The following is a 10,736-nucleotide window of genomic DNA, read 5'->3' as shown; positions in this document are numbered from 1 at the left end:
CACTTGCACCTCACTGGTTACGACTAAATGGCTTCTCATCACTGTTTCACACATTCACATAATAGTCTCCAGTCTGAATTAGAGCTTCAGCTGACAGCCGGAAGGGTACGTATAGAGAACACAATGCTTCAGAGAAGACTTACTGGGGGCCCAGGTAATAGACGATGGAAGGGTCCCCAAGAACTGTTGGTAGAACCCCGACTCCTGCCGAAGGCAGGCAGCCAGGCTGCAGGGTTGGCCTGCAGGTGCTGGACATGCACCAGCTGCTGCTCCTGAGAGGGGCCCTTCTACTGCAGGAACACCGTCACAGCCATCATAAGCCACTTGCACCTCACTGGTTACGACTAAATGGCTTCTCATCACTGTTTCACACATTCACACAATAGTCTCCAGTCTGAATTATAACTTCAGCTGCCAGCCGGAAGGGTACGTATAGAGAACACAATGCTTCAGAGAAGACTTACTGGGGGCCCAGGTAATAGACGATGGAAGGGTCCCCAAGAACTGTTGGTAGAACACCGACTCCTGCCGAAGGCAGGCAGCCAGGCTGCAGGGTTGGCCTGCAGGTGCTGGACATGCACCAGCTGCTGCTCCTGAGAGGGGCCCTTCTCCTGCAGGAACACCGTCACAGCCATCATGAGCCACTTGCACCTCACTGGTTACGACTAAATGGCTTCTCATGACTGTTTCACACATTCACATAATAGTCTCCAGTCTGAATTAGAACTTCAGCTGCCAGCCGGAAGGGTACGTATAGAGAACACAATGCTTCAGAGAAGACTTACTGGGGGCCCAGGTAATAGACGATGGAAGGGTGCCCAAGAACTGTTGGTAGAACCCCAACTCCTGCCGAAGGCAGACAGCCAGGCTGCAGGGTTGGCCGCAGGTGCTGGACATGCACCAGCTGCTGCTCCTGAGAGGGGCCCTTCTCCTGCAGGAACACCGTCACAGCCATCATGAGCCACTTGCACCTCACTGGTTACGACTACATGGCTTCCCATCACTGTTTCACACATTCACATAATAGTCTCCAGTCTGAATTAGAGCTTCAGCTGCCAGCCGGAAGGGTACGTATAGAGAACACAATGCTTGAGAGAAGACTTACTGGGGGCCCAGGTGACAGACGATGGAGCGGTCACCCAGAACTGTTGGTAGATCCCCGACTCCTGCCGAAGGCAGGCAGCCAGGCTGCAGGGTTGGCCTGCAGGTGCTGCACATGCACCAGCTGCTGCTCCTGAGAGGGGCCCTTCTCCTGCACGATCACCGTCACAGCCATCATGAGCCACTTGCACCTCACTGGTTACGACTAAATGGCTTCTCATCACTGTTTCACACATTCACACAATAGTCTCCAGTCTGAATTATAACTTCAGCTGCCAGCCGGAAGGGTACGTATAGAGAACACAATGCTTGAGAGAAGACTTACTGGGGGCCCAGGTGACAGACAATGGAGCGGTCACCCAGAACTGTTGGTAGATCCCCGACTCCTGCCGAAGGCAGGCAGCCAGGCTGCAGGGTTGGCCTGCAGGTGCTGGACATGCACCAGCTGCTGCTCCCGAGAGGGGCCCTTCTCCTGCAGGAACACCGTCACAGCCATCATGAGCCACTTGCACCTCACTGGTTACGACTACATGGCTTCCCATCACTGTTTCACACATTCACATAATAGTCTCCAGTCTGAATTAGAGCTTCAGCTGCCAGCCGGAAGGGTATGTATAGAGAACACAATGCTTGAGAGAAGACTTCCCTAGTAGCACAAATTGTTGCCGCAACGTTTCTGCCGTGTTGCCAATGTTGTGCAACGTTAGGCAACGTTACACAACGTGGTGACAATGTTGCCAAATGTGGGCCAACGTTGGACACATTCAGCAACATTCACGCAACGTTTACAAACAACGTATAGGCAACGTTGCCCATATGCACGTATTTTCACATTGCAGCAATGTTGCCAAATGTGGGCCAATGTTGGACACATTCAGCAACATTCACGCAACGTTTACAAACAACGTATAGGCAACGTTGCCCGTATGCACATTTTTTCACATTGCAGCAATGTTGCCAAATGTGGGCCAACGTTGGGCACATTCAGCAACATTCACGCAACATTTACAAACAACGGATGGGCAACGTTGCCCATATGCACGTTTTTTCACGTTGCAGAAATGTTGACAAATGTGGGCCAATGTTGGACACATTCACACAACGTTTACAAAAGACGCATAGGCAACGTTTCCCACAGGCACGTTTTCTTGCGTTGCAGCAATGCTGCCAAATGTTGGCCAACGTTGGATACATTCATGCAACGTACGTTTCAACGTTGCCCTTTACATGCTTTTTTTTGCGTTGCAGCAATGTTGCCAAATGTTGGCAAATCTCATATTTATGATGTTAAACGATTGTATGGGGAGTTACATAAGCTGCCTAAAAATTGAAATGATCCCGTACAGCAGAATTGAATGTTTGCGATGTAGTACATGTAACGTCGGGATACGTTAATTTCGGGAGTGTGGTTAAATGTGATCCACAGTTTCTACAATGCCCACGAAAAACCCAGAAACAACATTGCTATGTGCATGTTTATCTAGGTTGCCACAATATTGAGGAATGTTGAATGTATAGCAGCTTTCCATTTATCTATTATGTGAACACCAGTTACACCACACTAACCCATGTTTTGGAGGAATTACGTCGCCTATAAAAGTTCAAATGGTTATGCACAACGGACGCCTTAGTTCACTAGCTGTACCATCGCCTCCTGCACTTTACTGTACTTTAGCTGCGTAGAATACGGCACTTACACACACACGCACGCACGACGCGCGCACATAAATGAAATCCCCATCGTCAGCCTGTCCACTGCAGGACGAGGGCCTCTCCCAGTACGGGAAGTTTTCGCCGAATGCTACACCAAATGGGCAAATCTTGTTCTCGTGAATGGATGCCGTTTTCTCAGGCATCGCCTATCTGGTTTAACCTCTCTGATATCCGCTGGTGATATACCACAGGTGACAGGACCAGGTAGCACCCCCAGACCGGGCAATATAACGGAACAAAGGGCGGTACCTGTACTTGATTTGAAGTTATTCAGAGGCAGACAGCAGGGCACCCTACACCGATGTGTGATCATTTAGAGACACGGCTCTCGAAAAACTGCAGAAATGCATGTGGAGGAGTGTCACGCTGAGCGTGTAGATCCTCTATGAAATGTAAAAGGAACCGCGAGCGTTTGAACGTTTCTCAAAACGAAAGAAACGCGTGGTGCCGGTTCGATGGATGGCGCAACCAATCTCGGCGGCAGATCCGTTTATTTTATTCTCTCATTTGTTGGATGATCACACAATATTACTACATGTAGAGTGGATACAGCCTAGAATAAAATAATACCGTCTTTCCGCGCATCGTGCGTTTCATTAAAGCCAGGTGCTGCGCCGTTCTAAGACGGTCATTTTTTCAAGATGGCCGCCCGCTGTCCCATAAATGAAATTCATTGTTACTTCATTTTTTTTAAAAGTAAGCGGGTAAATCCCATCGCCGTTCTTGGTGTTAATCAAAATAAACCACAAATATGGGACCTTCGATTGAATATTGAGCGCGAACAAAAGATTGTTTTGTTCAGGAAAACTGGCAAAAACGCTCATTTATTGCTGTATCATTCTGTATAATTAAAATACACAAACAGGCTTCGTTTATGTTGGAGAACGGAATTTTAACCGGTTAGGCAGGCAGATTCCTGATCATAGCCAATAGTTTTTCTAGCCTCACTAAGTTACTGGTGTCGTGCATGAGCTCGCGTCATCCGCAATTATCGTGTATGGCCGCGACATTGCTTTGTGTCGGGCGCATGGGCCCGCTACGATTTCGTTCACGTGGAAGAAATCGAACCTCTGTTAGTCATGCAGGCGTAATTATTATAACCATAATTACGTCCTACAGATATAAATGTCCGTACTCTACCTGTTTCCTCTTAGTTTTACGAAATAGCAAGCTCAGTTTAAGCCAATCTTTGCAGCGCCTTATTTGTTTTCAGCAATAAACAATAACGAGAAGTTTGCATTCCCCCTCGCCTCCTACTTGTTGCTTACCCCTACTCCATTTATATGTCCCATTTGTACTTCAGCCTTCGTAATATCGCTCAAAAACAGTCACTTTCAAAAGCAATAATGAATTCTCTACTTGTCGTGCGGTAGTCGCTCTTTTAATTCTTATATGAGTTGCTGAACAAATGTGTACTTTTTTACGGTGAGGTGCCCACAATAATTTGAAGATATGACTCAACAACGAGGCACCTTATTTCTATACCCGTTTTTTTTTTTCATTCACTTTTTCTAAATGTATATACGCGTACGACGCATACGCGCAAAAATTTCTTGGCGGCGTGCATCTGACACATGAATTTCTTGATGACAGATTGGACTTACAATAACTGTAAGTGGTCGCTTTTGTTAGCTATGGACGTGTTTCCGTGAAGTCCAGTCCCCGTGAAATTTATGAACGTCCACCTAAAGCGTCGCTGTGCCACACCTAGATGAAAGCCAGTCAAGTTATGTAGGTGCGACAGTCACGCTCTGCAAAATCACTACCTCCAGTGTAAAACAACTTAGATCCGTGTAAATGTCACCCAAATAATACCATTTCACTGATGTACGAGACCGAATTTGACATTCTGCGAATGCGCTCTTGGAACATCCGCGCGGTATACAGGGCTAACGGTTCGCACCAGCCCCTGCAGGCCGTGTCGCTCATGCAATTGGTATACCGATTGTCTCAGTGTGATTTAGTTATTTTAGGAACCCACCACGGTGGCTGTTGTTCTGCTGAGCCCAAGGATTGAGCCCAATGACGCGGGTTCGATTCCAGGCCGCGGCAGCCGCTTTTTTTGCGGGTGTGGAGGCGAGAAGCGAAAATGCCTGTGTTCGAGATTTCGGCGCACGCTAATTAGATCCCCAGGTGGTCAAAATTAATCCGGAGCCCTCTACTACGGCACGCCTCATCGCCTGTGTAGCGTCGGCGCGTGAAACCTGATAATCAGTCAAATCAGATACTTTAGGGCGATTTTAACACATCATTAAACTTAAAGAGCAAAACACAGCTGCTGCGCTCGATAAAGCCGCGCGCAGCTTTCACCCTCGACTGCGTTGTCACGCATGGCCAGCTATCAGGCTGTTTTTGCGAGTATTTTACAAATGCCAGTCGGGTGCGTTTTTGTCCACGTGCATGCCGCATATATCCAGGAAACTGACCGAATACAGCGCCTGCTAATTAACCCAACGCGCGCATGAAACGGACGGCGCAGCATTCCGACGTCAGTACATACGAATGAGAACTTGGGTTTCATTGCCGTGTGTTATTTCGCACTAATTATTTGCTGAATAAACTGGAATTACTACAAGAAAATAACTTTTTATGCCGTCATCAAATAGTATCGAGTTTACTCTGCTCCGACTTAGCTTCCTCTACACGCACTTCACCATGTACATCCCAAATTTTACGCGACCTCTTTACAACGCACGTTCTTTTGGGGAACCTGCACCATATGGAAAGACAAACTGACCGGGTATACTCCGTGTTTTTCATTCGACGTGTTGACCGTATCTTTAAGAAGTCCGCGCAGATGCACCTTAATACAGCTTTTTTTCATACCTGCCAGAAAACGGCACCCACAAATGTCCTCCCAACTTTCCTTTCCTATTGTTGAAACATTGCACGCCTTTCTTAGGTAGTAGATTACGGCTGTATTATAAAAAGGTAATCGTGAATCGACAAGGGAAACTTCCAGTTCCATTTTGCCAAGTTTTCACAAGCATCTCGCACTGTTAACTTTCTGCCTTAAAGGAGTACTGAGACCAAATTTTTACTTCATGTTTTATTGGTTAGGTGTAATAGGTGTAATATTTGGTATACGTTGCCGTGAAGGGGTATTCTAGCGATTGCGCAATTGAAATGGCGACCTTCGGAAGCGTATTTAGGGCCCCTTTAAATCATGCATGGCCGGGTTTTTATGTTTCCGCCTGTATATCCTTAGACAAAAATAATCTAGATAGAAGGCTCAAACATTTCCTTGTTGCTGGATTCTCATAACTTCTTGAAAAAATTAATGTACTGGAGAAATTTCATATGCAAGCTATATAAACTTCTGTGCAACTATGACGTGGGAGTGCGAGCCCTACATGTCGCCAGCTAATTACAATCGTATGTGTTTTCCCTTCATGTTGCCGCAGTAATTACAGTTGATTAATGAAATGGATTCAAACCCAAAGTTTATGTTCTTTAAATTGCCCCCCTTCATGTGAAATTTAGTCATTTTTATAGCCCCTCTGATCAGCGAACGTTCCAACTAGTCCACACCTTGCACCCTTGTTTGAAATAAAAAACATAAAGTGGGCTGTTTTATATTTCAACTTCCCCATAGACATTTCACCTACCTCGAGCGCCAAAGTCAGAGCACCATCATATTGTAACGTATATGAAACAATAAAACAAAACAAAGACCTAACCCTGGTGAACCTTCCAAGTAACCTGAAAACTAACTTCCCCATTTTCGCTTTTGTTCCCTTTTATTAGCATTGCACATATATCTTCAGATTTTCCCTGGTGTAATTTTTATTTGTAAGAGGCTCCAATGCATCGAACACTTGTCGCGTTCTGCTTGGCGCGAAACGAAATACAGGGCGCCAGGTGTTCTCAGAAACGGGGCGGGGTGCAGGGAGGCACGCCGTCTCGCGCGTTCCTTTCTTCCTACATGCCTTATTTTTTTTTTTGTTTTCGTCGTCGCCCCGTCCCTTCTAGAGAGAGTCGCAAAGGAAGTTTTAGCAGCCGAGCGCGAAGTGGGGGATGGCCGTAAAAAAAAAAAAAAAAACACCGAAAAGAAAAGGCTTTCTTTCGTCCTTGGCCAGCGTACTATGCCCTCCTCTCACACGCACACACGTGCGCGCACCTCGTAGAGCGGTCCCCTCCTGCTCCTCTGCGCTTGGCAGCCGCGTTGGGTTGGGGAGAGCGAACGAAAAGCGCGCGCTTTTGCAGAAACAAGCAGCCATGCCTCCTGACAATCAAGCGGAATGGAGAAGGCACCAATACGAAATTTTGTTGTGTGGCCGCATGTTACGGCGAATATTTGTGGGCTGGAAATTAAGTTCATAGCAACCGACCAGTGAAGGTAAGCGCTCGTTTTTTTGAGCTCGCCTCGTTCTTTCGAACGCAGTTTACATCGTAAAAGAGCGGGAACAAGACTGCCCTCCCGTTTCTAGCTTCTTGCTTTTGTGAATGCGTACGTTTGTAAACGGCGGAACATGTATTCAGCGCTTAAATTGTATGGAAAGAATTTAATGCGAAATGAGGTGGGCGCTCAGTAGATTTTTTGTTGTGATGCTGAAATCGAGTGTAGGTTCTGCAAGAACCTTGATACGTACGATTGGCTTTTAATTTACTTCTCGCCACAGCTGCTAACGCACGCGAAAAATAAAACTAATAAGTTTAACTTCGTTGTCATGTTTAATTTCACGCGAGTTTCAGCGGAATGCTGTTCCAGAACACTATTTAGCGTTGCAGTTAAGCCATGTTATCAGCTGCTTATGCTAACCATCTTACGATGTAAAACAACGCCTTAACGTCTTTGTAGTATTCACACACTTTCCATGTGAAAAGCTGGTGTTCGTCGGATGCTGATAATTTTAAAGAAAATGGCATACAAAAAAAAAACAGCTCATTGCCAGTTTTAAGCACATTTTTCGAGAGCAAATGGTAAATTTAAATTAGGCAACCAAGGAAATACATGGTTGTAATTTGTGTAATGTTTCCATTCTTGACAATAGCATGTTTTCTCATTTTTGTTCGTTGTGTTTTATGTCTATGGGCACTGAGGCAATTATCGTCTTCTTTCAATTAATATTGCCGACGTGTCACGTCGTCATCAGTTGGTCGGCTTCTCTTGTTAATTGAAAATTCTCTTGCACGCTTTCTGAAGACTTTTCACTTAATTACTCAATGGCCTGTAAAGAAAGCTGTTAGGTATTTTCTACAATTAAGTACTTTTGTCCTTTTCTGTTTTCCAGGAATGCTTGAGAAATCCACTCATGCGATGTGCGTGTCATAAATTTAGTTGACACAGGCATTAGAAAAAGTTAAACAAGCAAGACAAAGTGGAAAGTGGAGAGGCCTGTTTTGCTATATTCCTTCCTAAAGGTAAGATTTTCACCATTAGCTAAAATTTGCTTCAGTTCAGTTTTCTGCACCACTTCTGTTTTGCTTACAGAAATGCCTTCAGATTTACCAGCACCACAAAACTGACACACGAATAAGCTCATCTGGCAGCAAACGTCATCCAAAGTGCAGGTGAGTTTTTGAGCACCCTATGTGTTACAGCAGTGCCCTTTTGTTTTCCAGGAATGGTTGTAAAATCTCATCTGAACTGCCAGTACAAGAAAATCGATGCGGCCATATTGTATACCAAAATTCCTGGTGTTCTGAGAGGTGAGATATTGTCTATGCTGTAACAACTTTGTAAATTCTAAACTACAGCTTTCGTTCATTTCGCAGAAGTGTCGCAGTAACAACCCTATACTGGGTTCATGGCCGTCAAGTATGTCATCAAATTGACTTGTCAAGACAAGCAAGCAAGCCCAGGAGGAGGAAAACGAAGACGTCGTCTGAAACAGCGCGTACTTGCGAAATTCAAGGCTTTAACAGCATACGTATTCGGCTCGATTGTTCATAGTAAAATAAAACGCACATGTCCTTTCATCTTAAAGAGTGTCAATGTTGTTATTTACGCTAGCTGCATGTTCCTTGCTTTAAAATTTCGCTATTTATTAGTTCGTTATTTTGCCGGACTGCCTTAATTGTGTGTGTTGATCAGGGTAGGGATCAAATGTATGAATATACAGGTCTAAAATACCGGTTTATACCTTTCAGGAGTTTATGCAGACGAGGTTTGAACTGCTCGCTTATCATGCCGTCAACAATCGCCTCTCTAGGAAAAAGTTAACTTATATTATTGTCATCTAGTTATTGTTGCATGTATATCTGTAACTAAGTTACCTGTACATTGCTGCAATATTATTGCTTCGTAAGAGAAACATTGCTTGAACGTCATATCAACAGTGCGCGGATGTGGCCCTCGTGGTGAAGAAACGTATCTATAAAGTCGCGGTAACGTTGTAGGAAGCATCGCTTGGACATTAAAGCGACGTTTTCTAAATGTTACCCGCACGTTTGAAATATGTAGTTGGAAAGTTACTGCAAAATTGCAGCAATGTTATTGCAACTTCATAAAAACATTGCTTGAACGTTGAAGCAACGTTCCTTGTACAGTGTAGACCGCTTATAACGTATGTCGCGGGAGCCGCAAAAATCCGCATTATAAGCGGTACCGCACTATAACCAAAACACGCGCGAATTCAACCCCATCGCCACCTATCTCTCAAGTCAACCTATATTTATCATCACTCAAACGCACAGCACTTAAAAACGAAGGCACGGTCTATATTTCGTATTATTTTTAACATCAGCCGCTGCTGCAGGGCAAAAGCGCAGTCTCACAAACGGCGAGCGCGGCTTTAACTTCCGTTGTGTTTGTTTTGAAAGACCATGGCTGCGTTTTTAGCGTCTATGAACAGATGCCGCAAGACGTGATAAGACCGCCAGCGGGATTTTTTTTTTTTTTTTTTTTGCCCCACCTTGTGCTGAAGGCGGCTGCTTATCGGCGCAACGTACTGGTGGTGGAAATCTTCGGCTCCGCGCGGCCCGAATGTTCGGAAAGGGAAAGAGCGGTGGCTTATCTGCAACAACGTTCTAAAGCGTGAACCGCGTGGTAGATTTGGTATCGCGAAAACGTGCAGTGCACGCCAGCGCGGATACAACTGGCGTGGTGTGGGCGGCTGGGCGGCGCGGTAAGAGGCGGCAACATGGCGTCGGCACTGGCCGTGAAGCGGTGCAGGCAGTTCCAGTAAGTTCCAGCGACCGCTTCTAACCGCTCACTGAAATGCCGCACGGGGCGCAAGAGAAGATGCTCATGCAAGAAAAGAGCTAATAATGTGGGCGAAAAGTGGAATATAAACTGCCATCCACGCTGCTTGTGAAAGCGCCCATCAAAAAATAACGCGGTGGTAAGCCTAAACATCTCTGGCGCGGCTTGCCGGTTCGGAGCGCTTCGAATCTCCCGCCATTAGGTACGCGTCTCCACATTGGTGCAAGTCGTCAGGCTCCTCCCACTGCCACGCGAAGAAGCCACCGCGAGCGCGGAATCGTCGATACGAGCACGAAAAAAAAAAAAAACTGACGCGCAACGCCGATGTGCACGATTCGTGCGCGAAAACGGGCCATGCGGTTCACGACTAATAAAATCAACTTGCCGCGCGCAGTGGGGAGTCTGTCGCTATCTTCCGAGGTGTATCAAGCAAGGTCAGTTGTGGTTATCAGGTACGCGCGAACTAAAGGGTGCCTATTTTTTTTTTTTCTTTGGGTGTCTACGTTAGAGGAGGGCAAGGGGTGCACGCTGCGTCAGATGGCCGATTTCATCCTTTCTTTTTTCTTTTGCTACCGTAAAACGATGCCTCAGCTGCGCCGGTCGATCAGCAGACCCGCCGAAAAACCGCACTATAAACGGTATTGTGCTTCGGCCGACCGCATCTTAAGCGGTATGCTTATGCATTGAGTTCTATGGGAGGCAAACCGGTGGTCGCAAAAACCCGCGTTATATCCGGTCCCGCACTATAAGCGGTTACGTTATAAATGGTCTACAC

At 46.0% G+C, this 10,736-nt stretch overlaps 1 long non-coding RNA gene across 1 annotated transcript; it reads left to right on the top strand.

The window, feature by feature from the left end:
* The first annotated feature begins 7,036 nt into the window (after positions 1 to 7,036).
* LOC144166752 (uncharacterized) lies at positions 7,037 to 8,719 on the top strand. The gene is made up of 4 exons (XR_013321757.1): positions 7,037 to 7,153; positions 8,049 to 8,178; positions 8,249 to 8,466; positions 8,533 to 8,719. It is a non-coding gene; the product is annotated as an uncharacterized LOC144166752 (long non-coding RNA).
* The last annotated feature ends 2,017 nt before the right edge of the window (positions 8,720 to 10,736 follow it).

Source organism: Haemaphysalis longicornis, unplaced genomic scaffold (assembly GCF_048455015.1).
Source record: "Haemaphysalis longicornis isolate Haplotype H1 unplaced genomic scaffold, Haemaphysalis longicornis Haplotype H1 scaffold_19, whole genome shotgun sequence".
NCBI lineage: Eukaryota > Metazoa > Arthropoda > Arachnida > Ixodida > Ixodidae > Haemaphysalis > Haemaphysalis longicornis.
The sequence above is the reverse complement of the archived record's forward strand: the minus strand, read 5'-3'. Positions and strand labels throughout refer to the sequence as shown.